Source organism: Equus quagga, chromosome 13 (assembly GCF_021613505.1).
Source record: "Equus quagga isolate Etosha38 chromosome 13, UCLA_HA_Equagga_1.0, whole genome shotgun sequence".
Classification (NCBI taxonomy): Eukaryota; Metazoa; Chordata; class Mammalia; order Perissodactyla; family Equidae; genus Equus; species Equus quagga.
The window spans coordinates 49,827,181-49,845,134 of NC_060279.1; the positions used below are offsets into that span (position 1 = coordinate 49,827,181).

Genomic DNA, 17,954 nt, shown 5'->3' on the forward strand with positions numbered 1-17,954 from the left:
CCCCGGCGGCACTTCCGCCCGGACCGCGCTCCCGCCTCGCGGCCGCGCGCCCACTAGGTGGCGCCTGCGCTCCAGCGGCGCTCCCGGCGCGGAGGCCAGCTCCCGCGGAGCCCGGCGACACGCCGAGCCCCAGCCCCAGGATTCCGCGGACTGGAGCGCAGCGCCGGCAGCCGAGGTAGGATTCCCGAGCCCCGGGCCTCTTCCTCGAACCTCTGTGGTTGGGGTGGGCGGCGCGGCGGCCGCCGAGCCCCGCGTGCGGTCTGAGCGGAGAAGTCGGAGCGGCCACACGTGTTGTTGCCTAAGGGGACCCGGGGACCCGCGGGCTCCAGGCTGGGCCTAGGGGCAGGCAGAGCACCAGGTCGCTGCACGCAAACCTCTTCCCCTAGCCTGCGCCCCTGGAAAGCCTGCCCAAATCTCCGCACGGCAAGTCCTAAAAGGAAAATGCAATTCCTAGTGCCCAGAGCGACTTCAGCTTTGGAGCTGAATGCAGAAAAGACCCGGAGCCCCATTTCTCAAACTTGGCTGCTCACTGGAAACGCTCGGGGAGCGTTAAAAAAAACCTGCTGATGCCCCAGTTCCACCCCCTAGAGACTCAGATGTAAGTGGTCTGGGTTGGGGCCTGGATATCTGCATTTTTTAAAGCTTCCTAGGAGATTCCAGCTAGGGCTAAGTCATAGGACCCTTGATCCAAAGGGTTAGAGAAAACCTGAGGACGGGTGTTGCAGCCCAGAATGATGATTCTTCCCTTTCTCCCCCTCCTCTTGTTTAATGTGCCTTTTAAGCAGGAAATATCTCTGTCTTTGAGCTGTCAAACCCAAGATAACAAACCAACACCCTCCTTCCCAATAGGGCTGGTTCTGAAAGGGTTGAACCGAAAGTGGGCAGAGAACAGAAAGATGCTGATGTGGAATATGACAGAAGACTCACTAGGGAGGGAGGGTGGATCCCACAGAAGTTCAGGGGGCCTGCTGGAGCTGCCCCCATCATTTTGGTAGATGTAGTGAGCAGGCAGAGTAAGAGCCCTTATAACTAATAAATATGACCCCTTATATTTATATAAGAGCCGAGTAGTTACCAGCGTGGGCCTGGAGTCCCCAGAGCCAGCCCTTCCTTATGTGACCTTCGAGAACCCATGAAACCACCGCTAGCCTCGGTTTCCTCATCTGCAAAATGGGTACGATAGTGTAAACCTCTTAGAATTGCCAGGAGAATTATTAACAGTGAGAAATAATGTTTCCTACGGGCATCGCTGGGCCAGGTGCTGTGCTAAATGTTTTCTGTGTGTTGCCACAGTGACCCCTCACCATAACCCACAAGGCAGAACTGTAATGACCCCATTTGATAGCTGAGGAAGCTAGGGCTCTGAGAGGCCAGGGAACTTGCTCACAATTATATAATTAATACGAGGCAGATCCCATGTTTGTACCCCAGCTGTCTGACTCCAGAGCCCGTGGGCACGTACGATCATCTGCTGTTTCCCTTGGTGAGTGAGGATCGTAGAGAAAGCACTTGGCACAGGGCAGCTTGGGGCGCATTCTCCGCGAGCACTAGCTATCATGGCTGCAAATGAAACACTTTCACTGCATCGACTCATTCATTCATTCAAAATATAGTTATCCTTGAGAGCCTACTATGTGCCGGACAGTTTTCCAGATGCTAGAGATAAAATGGTGAGTAAGACAGAGGTAAACCAGCCTCAGTGAAATCCCTCTAGTGAATGGGAGAAATGAGAAGAAAGTACAGAGATCCTCATTTGCAGATTCTGTGTTTACGAATTCTCCTGCTTGCTAAACGTCTTTGTAACCCCCAAGTCGATATCCTCAGCAGTTTCACAGTCATTCATGATGTGTGCAGAGTGGGAAAGAATTCGAGTCACCCAGCATGCGTGTTCCCGGCTGAGGTCAAAACAACATGGTGCTCTGCCTTCTTGGTTCACCTCTTATACTGTAAACAAGGGTCCTTTTTGTGATCTATTTAGTGCCACGTTTTTCGAATTTTTGTTCTTTTTATTGGTGATTTTGCTGTTTAAAATCACCCCCACGCATGGTGCTGAAGGCTGTCTGGTGTTCCTAAGCACAAGAATGCTGTGATGTCCCATAGAGAGAAAATACACGTTGGGTAAGCTTTGTTCAGGTATGAGTTGTAGTGGTAATGGCTGTGAGTTCAGTGTGAATGAATCAACAGTATATATTAAATAAGATGTCTTTAAACAGAAACACACATAAAACAAGGTTGAGCATTGATCTGTTGATGAAAATGTGACCAGAGGCTCCTTAGGTTTTTCCCCGAGAATCAGTGGTTCAGTATTTGCTAATTCCGTGTTCACAGCAACTTGATAAAACGTAATTGCCGCAAATAAGGAGGATCGACTGAAACTAGATATTACTGCATGCGCAATAAAAGAATCAAGCACGAAGATGCAGAGGCATACAAAAGGGGCCTGCCTTGGATTGGGGGTCATAAAGACTGAGAAGCAGCCAGGCAGGAGGTGGGATGAGGAAAAAATGTTTCAGGAAGAATAAGCAGTGTGTGCAAAGGCCCAGAGGTAGCCAAAAGCTTGGCAAGGTTGGGGAACTCAAGGAGAGCCAGAGCACAGGGAGTGTGGTGGTCAACGGGAGCAGAGGTGCAATAATACAGTAATACACTGAAGAGAGAAGCTGGGGCCAGGTGGCACTGTGTTTTGTGGGCACCTCTCATTTCATCCAATTAGCACAGTAATCCTGGCAGGCTGGGCAGGATCATTTCCGCCTTGGACAGATGATGAAATTGATGCCTCATGCAGTAAATGATTTGCCCAAAGTTTTACCGCTAGTCAGCAGCAAAACCCCCACCCCCACCCCGCATCTTAATCTAACATTGAACAGATGGTGGAGTATTGATCAGAGACCTCAGGACATGGTCCTGGGCTGGAGGTTTGGTTTGGTTTGGTTTGAGGAGGAATCCGTAACTGAATGGCTGCAGAAGGCATCAAGCGTGGATGAAACCACCTGGGCCTGTGGGCAGAGTGTGGAGAAGAAAAGTTCTGATGTCCTTTTAAAAACAAAAATATTCCTAGCACAAAAACGTTAATGCCTCAGAGAAAGAGTCCTAGATACCTGCGGAGGGCAGAAGAAGTAGTGAGGTGGCCACAAAGATGGAGAAGAAGGAGACGTGAAAGTCTGATCCAAACTACCCCCTCAATCCTAGGTCTGGCGCAGAGCCTCCCCATCCACGGGGCACCCGGGTCTCGGTCTGCCTCTTGTCCCTGCAGGATAATGATCTTGAACAGGGGCCAGCAAACCATTTTCTGTAAAAGGCCAGATAGTAAATATTTCGAGCTTTGTGGACCATATGGTTTCAGTTGCTGCTGCTCAGTTCTGCCATTGTAGAGTGAAAACAGCCATCAACACTATGGAAATGAGTGAGTGTAGCTGTGTTTACCCTTTATTTATGGACACTGAAATTTGGATTTCATATAGTTTTTACGGGTCACAAAATGTTATTCTTTTTTTGATTTTGTTTTCAACCGCTTAAAAAGGTGGAGACCATTCTCAGCTCACAGACTGTACAAAAACAGGTGGTGGGCTGGCTGTGGCCCGCGGGCTATAGTTTGCCAACTCTTGGTCGAGAATCATGGGACCTAAGGGTCAGAAGGATACTAAATGCCTGTCTAATTGAATCCTTGCCTGACCCGTGAATCTTCATTGAACGTTCTCAGCCATTGGTTGAGTGCCCCCAGTAAAATGGAGCTTACTCACTGGGCAACTCATTCCATTGTCAAAAGTTTAAACTGTGTCGTAGTTGAGATTCCCCCAAAAGCAGATCATGAGACAAGGATTTGGGTGCCAGGAATTTATTTGGGAGGTGATTTCAGAAAGCCCAATGAGAGTGAAGCGGACCAGGGAAGGGAGTGAAAGCCAATAGAGGATGTGTTGATGAGTAAGGTACCACTGGGTCAATGGGCCCAATCCCTCTGGGGACCCTTGGAGAGATTGTATGGAGCACATCTCAGAAGTGTCCCACAAAGAGGTAAGGAAGCTGGGGTATTTCCCCACCTCCCGTCCCTTATTGCTGGAGGGTTGCTCCTGAGCCCTTCCCCATCCTGACACCTCTGCACGCTTCTGCAGTACACACCCTGCAGCCAGAAAATGCCTTCAGGCAGCAAGAAGGGAGAGGCAGCCAGTGCAGCTAGAAACTGTCTGCAGGTGACCTCCCGGGGGACACTGATGAGGACAGGTGGGCTACAAAGTGTTTCTAAAGTGTGCTCCTCATACCACGGGGGCCTCCTACGGACACCTCAGACTAGGAGGTGCCCCTTTTTAAACCACCTCTTGTATCCTCCCCTGCCTCCCTCTCCAGCACTCTGCTGCTCTCTCTCCCCAGAGCAGGAGCTCTAGCCACACTGACCTTTCACTTCCTTGAACTTGCCAGACTCTTCTTCTTACTACAGTCAACAAAAGAAGTCTCCAGGAAGTACTAGAATGTTTTTGTAACACTTGCTCATCTCTCTGTTTATGGAGAGGACAGCAGTCCTCAAATTCAGGGCATCAAACAGACAACAGTAGCTAGCTAAAATTTAGTAACATTGTTTTGTTTTTTGTTTATTTTTATAATTTCCCCCTCTACGTGGCAAGTGTTTCTGGCTTTGCATTGACAGTAGTGATATAAAGTTTCCTTTAAAATAAATCTATATAAATAATGTGTCCACTTAAAGAAGAATATTAAATAATAGTATAGAGGGTTAGTGAATGTAATAAAAAATAATAGTTGCCACCGCTTCTGGAGCACCTACCACGTGCTGGGTGCTATTCTAAGCATTTTTCATGTATATTTTAATTAATCCTCACCACAATCACATGGGTTAAGCACTGTCTGAGGTAGGTACCATTATTAACTGAGAAAACAGGCATAGGGAAGTTAAATAACTGGTGCGAAGTTAGATAGATAGCGAGGGACAGACTGGAAAATGAACCCAGGCGGTCCTGCTCCAGAGTTTGTGCTCTTAGCAGGATTACACTGCTTCTCACAAATTTGACAAAGAAAAAAGAAAAAAAGTGAAGATGATATTTGAATTACTGATATTAGAGGAAATCTGCCTTAAAAGGTTCCTCTTTTTTATCTAGCCAAAATCTCTACCTGTCTCTGCCACCCCTTGGTTGTCATATTTTCTTCTGGAGCCCCAGGGAACAAATCTGCCCCCTTTGCATCACCACGGTCCTTCAGATATTTGATGATGGGGAACTGGTTGCCCTCTCGGATCTTCCCTGCTCTAGATTAAACGTTGCCACTTCCTTCTGCTTATTCTCGATCATGTGTTCTTGGCGTCTCCCCCCATGCACCGGGCTTCTTTCTTATTCTTTTTTATTTAGCTGAACTTATAAAGTTATTTTTGTTGCTGTAGCACTTTTTTTGCAGGCCTCCCGCAGCTCCTTCTGGGCTCAGGGTGGATGGCTATGGTTGGGGTGATTGACGTGGCAAAGGGCAGGTAGATAGCTGTGTACGAGGGAGGCTGGTCACCCAGAGAGAGCCCCTCGGGGCCAGCGTCACAGGGGGCTGGAGACTTCCGATGCTCATTCTTTGCAGGCCAGAGATGGAGCTCCTTTAATGCACGTGGTGGAGCTGATCAAGCTGAAAGGGACAGACCAGCCAAATTCACAGGAGCCTGATGAGGAAGCCAGACCACAAATATATTAAATCACAATGGGACAAGCACTGCGAAGCAGCCTGAAAATTTTGTCAGCTTGTTAGCACGTTCTTTCCCCTGTGGGAAAGTCCACCTGGGAAGCCAAATTCTGGTTAGAGGATTGGTATTCATGGAATCAAAACAAGGAGAGCAAGATGAATGATTTAATAGCCAGGATAGCCTAAGATATTTGTGTCCTCTGAAGGATACAAGGGTCCAGAGTGGCAGCACTGCTGTCCTGGTTCCCCATCCCTGTGCTCGTGGTAGACATGACTAATCAATTACCACACCTTTGCTTTCCCACTGCTCCCGGGCCAACCTTAAAATCCTTATCAAAAGCATATCCCAGGAAGCTCTGGCCAGCGCTCTGAGCTGCCTGTAATGCTCGAGGGTTTCCAGAGCTCCCACTACTCTGGACCATGTCGGAGAAAAGACAGACTCTCAAAGACTTGCTCTTTAGTGCTGCTTTTTCTGAGCCCCGCACGTATCACCATTTCTCTCAACCTAATATTCTTTCAGCTTATGTTAATACAATTGGCCTTTTTTTCATTGTCTTGATTTGATTTCCAGGCCTGGCTCTTCCTGCTTTGTCCAGAGGCACATCCTGTCCTCTCCTTAAGAACTTTTGCAGATCAGTAATCATAGACGTTGTGTGTGCATTCCACCGATATACTCTCCCCCTATTTTGGGGTGAATTGCTGTGTACCACCCAGTAACAACTTCTTGCAGCCAAGAAGCAGTTTGCTGGGATTTGGGGGTTTGTTCTAGTATAGAACTGGCAGCATCACAATTTTAAAGTGTTATTACGGCTACCACTTGGCTAAGCCTGGGGCCTGGGGTACAGTAAGGGGTGCTGGAGAGCCATGGGCAGGAGAGGAAGCTTACGGCACTCAACCCAACAAATCCTTGAGTTTGCTGCTTCTGAGCATTGATTATGCTTCACTGAAGAGCCAGGAGTCTTAGTATTTTGGAGCAAGCAGACCTTTTGCCAGGCTTAAGAAGATGTACATTTTATTCATGGCCTCTCTTCCCACCCATGTAAAGAACCTTGGCTTACCTAAAAGGAAGATAAAATGCATGTAGAGAATCTGGCACCTGGGGCCACTGAGGGAGGCCCCCTTGAGCTCCACGGGAGGAAAAGTGGGCCCTGCCTGCAGAGGCTGCCCAGTCTGACAGGAGACATCCGGTTCTCCCACCAGGAAGGCTGCAGTCTAGTGAGAGAGGCACAGTCTCCCACCTCAGGGAGAGAGGCGGACGGTGGCCTCGGTGGGAACTGTTTCCCTCCCCCCAGATGTCGCTGGATCCGCTGCTTCTCTTCAGTCCATTGACAGGCTCCCTTCACAGCTCTGTTACACTGTGCAGATGCGCACCAGACGGCCAGGGGTTCTGAGGGTCAGCCCAGCAACTGGTTTGCTTTTAATAGACTTCATTTTTTTTTTGAACAGTTTAGATTTACAGAAAAATTGAGACACTTGCACAGAGAGTTCCCATATACTCCACACCCAGTTTCTCCTATTAATATGTTATTAACATATTATTACCATAGTGCATTTGTTATAGTTAACCAACCAATATTGATACATTATTGGTAACTAAAGTCCATAGTTTATTCAGATTTCCTTAGTGTTTACTTAATGTCCTTTTTCTGTGCGAGGACCCCATCCAGGGTACCACATTACATTTAGTTGTCCTGTCTCCTCAGGCTCCCAAGGGCTGTGACAGTGTATCAGGGTTTCCTTGTTGTTGGTGATCTTGATAGTTTTGAAGAGTATATTGAATACCGCTCTGTAGGAATTGTCTGATATTTTTCTCATGATTAGACTGGCCTTATGGGTTTTGGAGAGGAATACCCCAGAAGTAAAGTGGCATTTTCATCACATCATATCAAGCATACCTAATATCAGGATGACTTACCCCTGTTCATAGTGACCTTGACCCCCTGACTGAAGGCGTGTTTGTCAGGCTTCTCCATGGGACGGTTACTCTATTTCCCACGTTCTGTACTGCACCTTGGAAAGAGGTCACTAAGCACAGCCCAGGCTGAAGAAGTGGGCATTTCTATTCCCTCCTATAGGGTAGTGTGTCTACATAATTTATCTGGAATTCTCCTGCATGGGAGATTTGCCTCTTCTCGCCCATTAATTTTTCTTTTGATTTATGATAGTGTGGACTCACGGGTTTTATTTTACAGTCTGGGTTATAATCCAATACTGCTGTGTTTTGTTGCTCCAGTTATTCCAGCTTCGGCCACTGGGAATGGAATTTGTGTCTTCAAGCTGGCTCTGGAGGCAGTTCTTATGTGTCTTAGAGTTTGAGACCCACTGGGCCCAGGTTTGTACCCCAGCTCCACCTCTTCCTGGCCGTGTGTGTGCTCCAGGCAAGTTGCTTAACCTCTTGAGCCTCAGTTTTCTCAGCAGAAAATGGAGTGAATATTGCTACCTACTGCTTAGGGTTATTGAGTAAAGTGCACATGGTGAATAGAAGTTGTGATTATTGTTAGTTTGGCATTCAAATTCCTTCTGGATCTGGCACCAGAAGATTACAAACCAAGGCCAACTGTGCCTTTACAATGCTGACCTTCCAAGACAACAGGCTTGTGTTTCAGATGTTCCTGCACCGTGTCACCTCCTCCTTAGTCACCTGCTCTCCCCTGCACACCTGCACTCTCCCACCTTCTGCCTCGCAGTCATACCACACTCCAGCCAATCAACCCACCTAAAATGCCCTCCACCAGTTCACACATCTGCGCATCCTCATTCCTCAAACACCCCTTAAACACCATTTCCTCTGTCACCACCCAACAGCCAAGCAAGAAGTCTCCTCTCCTCCTTTGAACTGCAGAGCACCCACTGTGCCCGCTCCTGCCTTCCAGCCTTGTCGCTTCAGACCCCGCATCAAAGCTGGGCGTACTGTCCTTGCTCAGCAATCCTCGTCCTTGTTCATCTTTCTATCCTGCCCACTCATGCTGAATGCACCACACCAGTCTGTGGTCTTGTTTGCACCTGCGGTAAGTTTTGACAAGACAAGGGAAGTAGGCGAAAGGCCATATCCTGGGTGCTGGCAGAACTCTCCGAGGTCAGGAGGCTGACCCTGGGTCACTTCCATGTTTTTATATATATATATATTGTTTTTTTCAATTATGGCAAAATATACATGGCATAAAATTTACCATTTTAACCATTTTTAAATGTACAATCCAGTGGCATTAAGTACATTTACATTGTTGTACAACCAGCCATCACCACCATCCATCTCCAGAACTTTTTTATTTTCCTAAATTGAGACTTCATACTTACTACAGAATGGGTTTAACTGTTTAATTAATTTTAATTTCCTCCTTGCTCCAGCTTCTGATAAATGCCGTTCTACTTTCTGTCTCTATAATTTTGACTGTTCTAGGTGCCTCATATACATGGAGTCATACATTATTTGTCCTTCTGTGACTGGCTTTTTTCGCTTAGTGTAATGTCTTTAAGGTTCGTCCGTGTTGTAACATGTGTCAGAATTCCCTTCCTTTTTAAGACTGAATAATACTCTATTGTATGCATATACAGCATTTGGTTTATCCATTCATCTGCAGGGGACACTTGGGTTGTTTCTACCTTTTGGCTATTGTGAATAATACCGTTATGAACATGGGTTTACAAGTATTCCTGCTTTCACTTCTTTTGGGTATATACCCAGAGTGGAATTGGTGGATCACAAGATAATTCTATATTTGACTTTTTGAGGAATTGCCATACCACTTTCCAGTGGCTGCACCGTTTTACATTCCCACTAGCAAGGCACAAAGATTCCTATTTCTCCACATCCTTGCCAACACTTTTTATTTTCTGGGTTTTTGGGTAATAGCCTTCTAATAGGAGCTCATTGTGGCTTTGATTTGCACTTTCCTAATGATTAGTGATGTTGAGCATCTTTTCATGTGCTTATTGGCCATCTGTATATCTTTGGAGAAATGTCTATTCAAGTCCTTTGCCCATTTTTGAATCAGGCTGAGTAGTTTGTTTTTTTTGCTGTTGAGTTCTAAGAGTTCTTTGTATATTCTGGATAGTACTCCCTTGTCAGATATATGATTTGCGAATATTTTCTCCCATTCTGCTGTTTTACTCTGTTAATAGTGTACTTTGATACACAAAAGATTTTAATTTTGATGAAGTTCAGTTTATCTATTTTTTCTTTTGTTGTCTCTGCTTTTGGTGTTGTATCCAGGAAATCATTGCCAAATCCAATGTCTTGAGGCTTTTCCTCTATGTTTTCTCATAAGAGTTTATAGTTTTAGATCTTATGTTTAGGTCTTTGGTCCATTTTGGGTAATTTGTGTGTATGGTCTAAAGTAAAGGTCCAGCTTTATTCTTTTGCATGTGGACATTCAATTTTCCCAACACCATTTGTTGAAAAGACTGTCCTTTCCCCATTGAATGGTTTTGGGCCCCTTGTCAAAAATCGTTTGACCAGGGGCTGTCCTGTGGCCAAGTGGTTAAGTTGGTGTGCTCCGCTTCGGCAGCCCAGGGTTTCACTCATTCGGATCCTGGGTATGGATGTGGCACTGCTCATCAAGCCACGTGGAGGTGGTGTCCTACATAGCACAACCAGAAGGACCTACGACTAGAATATACAACTATGTACTGGGGAGCTTTGGGGAGGAGAAGAAGAAGAAGGAAACAGTAACAAAAAAAAAAAAGAAGATTGGCAACACATGTTAGCTCAGGTGCCAGTCTTTAAAAAAAAAAAAGTCATTTGACCATCTATGTGAGGGTTTATTTCTAGACTCTCTGTTTTATCCATTGGTGTATAGGTCTGTCTGTATACCAGGAGCACGCTGTTTTGACTGCTGTATCTTTGTGGTAAGTTTTGTAATCAGAAAGTTTGTCTGCCAGTTTTACTCTTCTTTTTCAAGATTGTTTTGGCTATTTGGGGTTCCTTGAGATTCTATATGAAATTTAGTATGGACTTTTATATTTCTGCAAAAAATATCATTGGGATTTTCACAGAGATTGCATTGAATCTGTAGATGGCTTTGCGTAGTATTGACATCTGAATATTAAGTCTTCCAATCCATGAACATGGGACGTCTTGCCATTTATTTGTATCTTCTTTAATTTCAGCAACGATTGCAGTTTTCAGTGTACAAGTCTTTCACCTCCTTGGTTAAATTTGTTCCTAAGTATTTTATTATTTTTGGTACTCACTTCCATTTTTTGAAACTCCTGATATATTGAAAAATGAAGAAATACAAAACAAGATACCAGAACGGTGGCCAATTTAAACTGCGTGATCCTCTCAGTGTTCCTCACGGACAGCATGTATAGACAACGGTAGGATTATATAGTGTCTAAGCCTAACTTTGAGTCCCTGCATGAGTGTGAGGTCCCCCTGTGCACGCACCCTCACTGTGATGGGAGGAGAGGGGCTGGGTGGTTCCTCTTCCTGGGGTTGGAGTGGGCATAGCATAATCTTCCTTCAGGTGGGCTCTGCTGAGGGACCCAGCAAAGGCCTGAAGTCACCATAGGCCTAACGAAAGTGTCTCCCCAGAATGTGATGCTGAGAACATTCAGACCCCTTCGAAGCCTCAGACTAGGAGACCCCAGACCCCAGGGTCATGGAGACTTTCTACCCAGAAGAGAAACAGTCACCCAGAGGTGCCAATGAAGCAGAACAACCAGTTTGCCCACCCCCACAGTCTTGCTAACCCTGCGGGGATTTTGTTGGCTGTGTTTCTGGCCCACATCAGTTTCAATTTGAGGAGTTGTGCAAGGACAAAAGGTGAAGGAGCACAGAGTATGAGAGCCGGTCCCTGCTCAGGCCTTTCCCCCAACCCTTTGTGAGGCTTCTAAATGGCAGGCCTCTCCTCTTCTGTCATTCAGCTGTCTCAGGGCTTTCTTGACCTCAGGGTCGCTGGTGAAACTCTGCTCTTTTTCAGGCATTGGATTTATTTTGCTTCTCGTTTTTTTGGCCTGTGGGGATGCACATGCAATACAGATAGACACATGGCCTCCCTGCCCCCCACCGCCCCGTTCTCTGTCACTGCAAATGTCTGCAGAATTCATAGGCTGCAGTGTCTGGTGACACAGTCTCTGTCTCCTTTTCTCTCGTCTGTCGTCCTTCTCCTCCTCCCTGCTAAAGCCTGTTGTTGTCTTGTCCCCAGCCGGAAGCTCCCTCTGTCACAGGGCCAAGTTCCTGGCCACTTCTTCTACTCCAGCTGCTGCTTCTGCAGGCCCCAGCCAACTCCTATTTCCATAGCAACTGAAACTCATTTTTCCATCCCTGCATTTCCACTTTTGAAATGAAACCCATAATAGTCATTTAAAAGGAAAAAAACTTGAGCTACATCTGGCCTAGAGAACTTGGACTGTACAGAACTGTTAGCTCCCCCGACTGCCCTGGTCCCCTAAAGACCCGCCCCTGCTTCCCTCTGCCCGCCTCCACCCTTCTAACTCCCTGTGGCTCCTGGCTCAAAAGCAAGTTTGAAGAGCAGTCCATGTGGCTCTTTTCTCTCTTAAAATGAATGCAAGATGACTTTGTGCTTTGCCAATCCAAGAAGAGGAGGAGGTTAGAGGCTCTGTTCTATTGGATCAAGTGATGCTAACCTGCGCCACCAGAGGTGTCTGTCTGTTTACCCTCTCCCTGGCTGGAGAGGTCAGAGGTTGCCTGAATATGGCATTATGTCATCTCTGCAGATGAGGCTCCCACTCTCCAACTCTTGGGCAGCATGACTCCAAGGTTGTTTGAGCAAGATTTGATGACCACCCTCCCAGTGTGGTGATTTGGCTGGCATCACTGACCTGGCCCATCCTTGGTGCCTCAAACCCCACCATTGGCTGGGTGTGCCATTGGGCTCACACACCGTTTTCTCTTAAAAATGTAAAACACATGCTACATTGTGGTCGGCTTGGACACTTCCACTCCTTGCACTGTACTTTGCACATAGTAAGTGCTCAATTAATGTTTGGTGGATTGAATTAATATCTTAGCATACAGTGGCTCAGCAGATAACTTTCTAATCTGACATCTGGCCAGAATTAGAAACGGCACATTTTGGCAAGAAAGGTTTTTTTGTCTTGTTTTTTTTTTAAAGATTGGCACCTAAGCTAACATCTGTTGCCAATCTTCTTTTCTTTTCTTTTTCTTCTTCTCCCCAAAGCCCTCCAGGACATAGTTGTATATTCTAGTTGTGGATTCTTCTGGTTGTGCTATGTGGGATGCTGCCTCAGCATGGCCTGATGAGCTGTGCTAGGTCCGTGCCCAGGATCCGAACCAGCAAAATCCCAGGCTGCCAAAGTGGAGCTTGCAAACTTAACCACTCGGCTGGATTTTTTTTTTTATTAACCACTTTTTAAAAAAATTATTTTACTGAGGTCATATTGGCTTATAACATTGTATAAATTTCAGGTGTACGTTATTATATTTCGCCTTCTGTATAGACTGCATCGTGTTCACCACCAATAGTCTAGTTTGAATCCGTCACCATCCATATGTGCCCCTTTACCACTTTTGCCCTCCCCACTCCCTCATTCACCCTTTTTTTGATTATCCCACCCGCCTCCACCCTGCCCACACCACTGTCAACATGAATAGTTGAGAGTCACATGCAAATTGCAGGAATCAGTTTCTAGGATGGCAGTTTCTTCTCATGGCTGCTCAAAAAAGAAAAATGTACATTGGGAAAATAAACAGCGTCATTAAACCCTTCCAAGGGGAAGACACTGTTTGCCTACACACAGGCCTTTATCTCTACAACATGCTACCCCCACCCACTCCTGCTCCCATGTGAGCTGGACTTTTCGAGTCACTTGTGATGTTTTTTTGAACGCAACGTGGAGGAAGAGCCCCCATGGTCTGTTTAGCTCTGACTACGAAAAATACAAGCTGCGTTTGACTGAACGACAAAAAGAAATCTGTTGAGCCAGGAAGCATAGTAAATACCGTGACTCCCTGCAAATGTGCACAGCCCAAACAGCTTTTTCCAGTCTGGAAAAATGAAGAGATTTGTCTGTGCAAAACCAGCCAAGTCTCCACCCCTCCTCCCTTTCCACCACTCCACTCCACCTCCTGGCACGGCCTCCCACCCTGCCCCAGACATTCAGTCATCAGCTTTTATCCTCTGTGACTTGATTTGCCCCGGGAAATAACATTGCCCAGGCTCAGGGGAAGTACACCAGCCTCTCCCAAGCATCTTTGAGGGCTGTCTGTCTGGTCGGGTTTTGCCAGTCATCTCCGACCTTGGCCAGACTTGGCTCACAGCAGAATTGTGCGGGAGGCAAAGTGGGTCTGCTGTCTCCTCTCCTCTTGCTTATTCCCTGCTTTCTCCTCCCTCTCCACCTTCCCCCTTTTCCTTTGAAAGAACCTTTGTCCCTTTCATACTTCCATCAGACAGTGTTTAGAGGGAAGACTTGCAAAAGGTGAGGGTTTACAAGCATTCCCTTTAGGCTAGAGCAGGGGGTGGAGATGGACTAGGAAATTTCCCGGTGACTCAGAGACAACCAGGGCCGGGACAACTTTTAGTGGGTACAATTTCTATACGGGAGGGACTTACAGGGACAATCTGGCTCTGCGCCTTGCCTTGAAGATACATTTGCATAGCAACTCTGCTGTTTTTTCTTTGATGGTATGTTTTGGGGGGTGGTAGTGCTGCGCAGACTGTGGGGTGGTACACACGCACCCACTGGAGCCCTGCCCTGGAGACAGAGTCTGTAGCCTGCAGCTCAGTGTATTGGGAGGGGCTGGCATTGGACTCGAAAGCACTGGGTTTGAATCCTGGCTCCTGTGAGTAGGGAATACCCAAGTTATTCACCGCAATACACACAGCGCCTGGGCAAGCCTGCCAACAGCAGGTGCTCATTACTGTTTGTTGAGTCAATGAATGAATGAACGAGCCAGTAACCTGGGATACTTTTCCTCCTTGGGCCTCAGTTTCCTCCTCTGTAAAAAATCATATTAAAAGTCTAACACTCTGGCTCACCAGGTAAATGTGTATGTGTGTGTAAGAGAGAGGACAAAAGTATGAATGTTCTTTGTCCTCTGTAAATTGGAATTTAAGAGTCAGTTTGTCTCAGTTCCATGCTTTACCCTTAGAGTTTATGTCCTTTATTTGGAGGAGGGACTGTATTCCAGAATGTCTCCTGAACATTTAGTTCTCTGTCCTATATTCTGAGTACCTTAATGACGAGAGAGCATTTTAAATGCTTTTAACGGAGCAGTTTAAATCTGAGAACAATGATTTTCAAGATTCTCAGCTTTGGCTTATGGCCACTGCCACGTTGGTCCCATGCTCGGCTCTGGAACTCCCCTGAAGCCCTCCCCAGCATAGAACTTGCCTTGGCTCAGACAGGAGGTTTGCCTCAAGCGCCGGGATAATCCAACCTCCAGATCTTTCCTGTGCTGTTTCCTCTGCCTGAAACACGCCCCTTCCCTTTTCCTTGTCCAATTCCAACTCATCCTTCAGATGTCAGCTTAGACCTCACTTCTTCTAGAATGCCTTCCCCAACTCCTCCCCTCTGCCTTTCAGGTTAGCTTCCTGCCGCAGGCCCTCTCCATGCTCACTTCCCCTGTCCCAGGGCTTACCCACTCAACTGCAGTTTCCCGGTCACTTGTCTGCCTCCCTCTCAAACTGTGGGCCCTCTGAGGCCAGAACTGTGTCTCCTGTGCCCATTAATGTAATCTCAGTGCATAGCACAGTGCCAGATACCAAGAAGGTGCTCAGTAAATATATATTGATTAATTGAATAGCAGTGTGTTGGGGAGATGGGAGAGACTAGAGTCATGATGGCTCTCTCACGAGGGTCTGTATTTACTGAAGTATAGAAACAGCAATTCTCCTTCTACCAAAATGGCTTGCATACAAACTAAGCATGCAAATACATACACGCATACACACCCAGAGACGCACGCACACACCCTGCTGCAGGCAGTCGCTTGTGCAAGGCACTTTCCCCTGCTCTGAAATGTCTCCTCTTGTCATCTCCTCCCACTCATCTTTCTCCTTCTCAGTGTGTAGGGAATTGCAAGCCTAGGAGAATCTAAATGACAGAGTAAAGGTAATGCCAGGAAAGAGATTCGTTTATCACACCTCGGCCTAAAATCCTTCCTCGTCTCCCTCTGCACCCTGGACCATGCCATGGTGACGAGAGTCTCTGCTCTTCGTTGTGTGCAGTTCAGGAAGACACCTGGACTTTTAAAAACAGCTTAGTGCATGGTGCTGCCAGCTCTTTGGGGTCCTGCCAAATCTGTCTTTTGGCAAATATCTCCCAAATGTGTGCCTCAGTTTCCCTCTTTCCTCTCTTATAGAGATGAGGAACAGAAGTTGTCCTTGAAGCACGGTATGTTTTCTGGGGGAAAAAAGAGTTTCTGAAGTAGACAGAGTGACTGGTCGTGATTTTGTCGAGTCTGAGGGAAGGAAGGTGTCGCTTGAGTCTTCTGTGGGCAGGGGAATTTTCAGTTGTTTTGAAGGTTGACTCGAATGTGGTCAGAGGCCGAAGTTACAACTTGCCTTACCCAAAGAAAGAGTTCTGAACCGGCCGCGTGAACTGGCCTGGAGAGGAGGAGAATTTCTGAAGCGGGTGGGAGAGTTGTCAGTAAAGACCCAAGTGGCAGCAGGTACAGCATGAGCAGGTGACAGAAGCCTGAACGTGTTTCCTGAGCCTGGAACAGTCCTAGTTCCTTAGTGTGCAGGGCGAGGCCTGTGGTGCTGTGGCTTCCTCTGACCTGCTCCCGCCTCTTCTCTGGGCTCTGCGTACGGCACTGCGGACGTGGAGGACCCGCTTCCTCGGTCAGGGTTGCAGACCAGGAGTGCTCGGGCAAACTTGGACTGCTGGACAGCTTTTATTAGGTCATAATGTCAGCCTTTCGATATTTTTTCTTTTAAATCAATTCACAAATTAAGAAACTTCATGTAAAATCCAGATCTCCACTTCTTTGGAAAAATTGAAGATCTGGCAACGCCAGGCTCACCTCACATTCTTCCGCAATAATAACCAGCCAGAGGTGAGTGGCCGCTGTCCCTGTCGGAGATGACCTGCTATCTCCAGTCACCACTGTTACTACCCTTTGCTCCTCCAGGCTGAAACCAGTGTCAGCTGCCTTTTATCATCTTATCCCCCAGGCCATTTACATTACCTGCTGGGCCCCTGATGGCACCTTAGAGTCTCTGCCTGGGTGAGGACCTCCAGTCCCCTAGGCCCTTGGTGATGCGTTGAACCTCCTCCCCCCTCTCTCGTTGATGCTGATTCGTCCAGTATTTCAGCCCAGAGATGGGCTCTTTCTGCCTTTAAAGGGTAAGTTGCCGTTATGAAGAAATACCAGGCCACAGGCTAAGGAGCAAGCAAGGACCTGTTCCTCCCTTCCCAGATAACACACTCCCACTTCAGCAGTAACCTTCTGGGAATCATGCCCATGACTTTTCTTTTTTCTGTTCCATTACTGACTTTCACAAAGGACATTTCAGCCAGATCAAGGGAGCAGATGGCGCTGCATGAGGCCTCCTGCAGGATGAGGATGGGGGGAGGCCAGGCTTTCCTGTGATTTGTTCCCGTACCTGGTAAGCTTTCATCTCTCATGTGGAGGTGTGTTCTAAGGAGGAATCAGGCTTCGGTTAACCTTGATTGTTGAAATTGCTGTTCTCCTTGCCCTTCTTTCATAAACAAGGAAATTGGAACAGAGCTAAGAGAGGCTTTTTCATGCACTTTAGGAAAGAATGAGCAATGGAAAAAGGAAATTGAGAGCTTTGGGGAGTTTATAGCAGAGGAGAATTTGAGTTTGAAATAGGAGCTGGGAATCCATATGTTCAGGAGGAAAGAAAAGAAAAGACCAGCCACACACACAGAGCTTCAAGGGTACGTGTGGAAATAGCTATGGGAAAGGGGGCAGGGAGGCCCACGTGGGTCTCCCTTTATCAGACCCAGATGTTCAGGCAGCAGATCTCAGGATGCCCATGAAAGGGTCCAGAGCCTGCTGTGCTAGGCTTGTGTTTTCTTAACTACCGAGGAGCACGTGAAATTGGTGGCGGGCAGCTTTCCACTGTGTGCTCAGTGATTCCCACAGGCCCTGCCGGGGTCCAATTATACACAGGCTGGGCTGCCGCTGGGCAAGACTTAGAAGCAGACAGGACTGGCTCCCCTGGTACCTGTCCCTGCCTGTGAGCGCCCGTCAAGCAGGGGCTATCACCCTCTTGCCTCTGCTGCCCCCTGCTCCAGAACAACGTTGGAATGCAGGAGTTGCAGGGCCTGGGTTCAGCTCTGACTTCCACCCTGCCTAAATGACTTAGCCTCTCTAAGCTTCAGTTTTACCGTCTTTA

General features: G+C 47.2%; 1 protein-coding gene across 1 annotated transcript in view; it reads left to right on the forward strand.

The window, feature by feature from the left end:
* Window positions 1–86: 86 nt before the first annotated feature.
* CHD9 (chromodomain helicase DNA binding protein 9) overlaps window positions 87–17,954 on the forward strand; it is a 228,453-nt gene continuing 210,585 nt past the window's right edge. The window contains exon 1 of the mRNA XM_046684201.1: window positions 87–175. The gene's annotated coding sequence lies outside the window, so the exon portion shown is untranslated. The remainder of the gene's footprint in view (window positions 176–17,954) is intronic.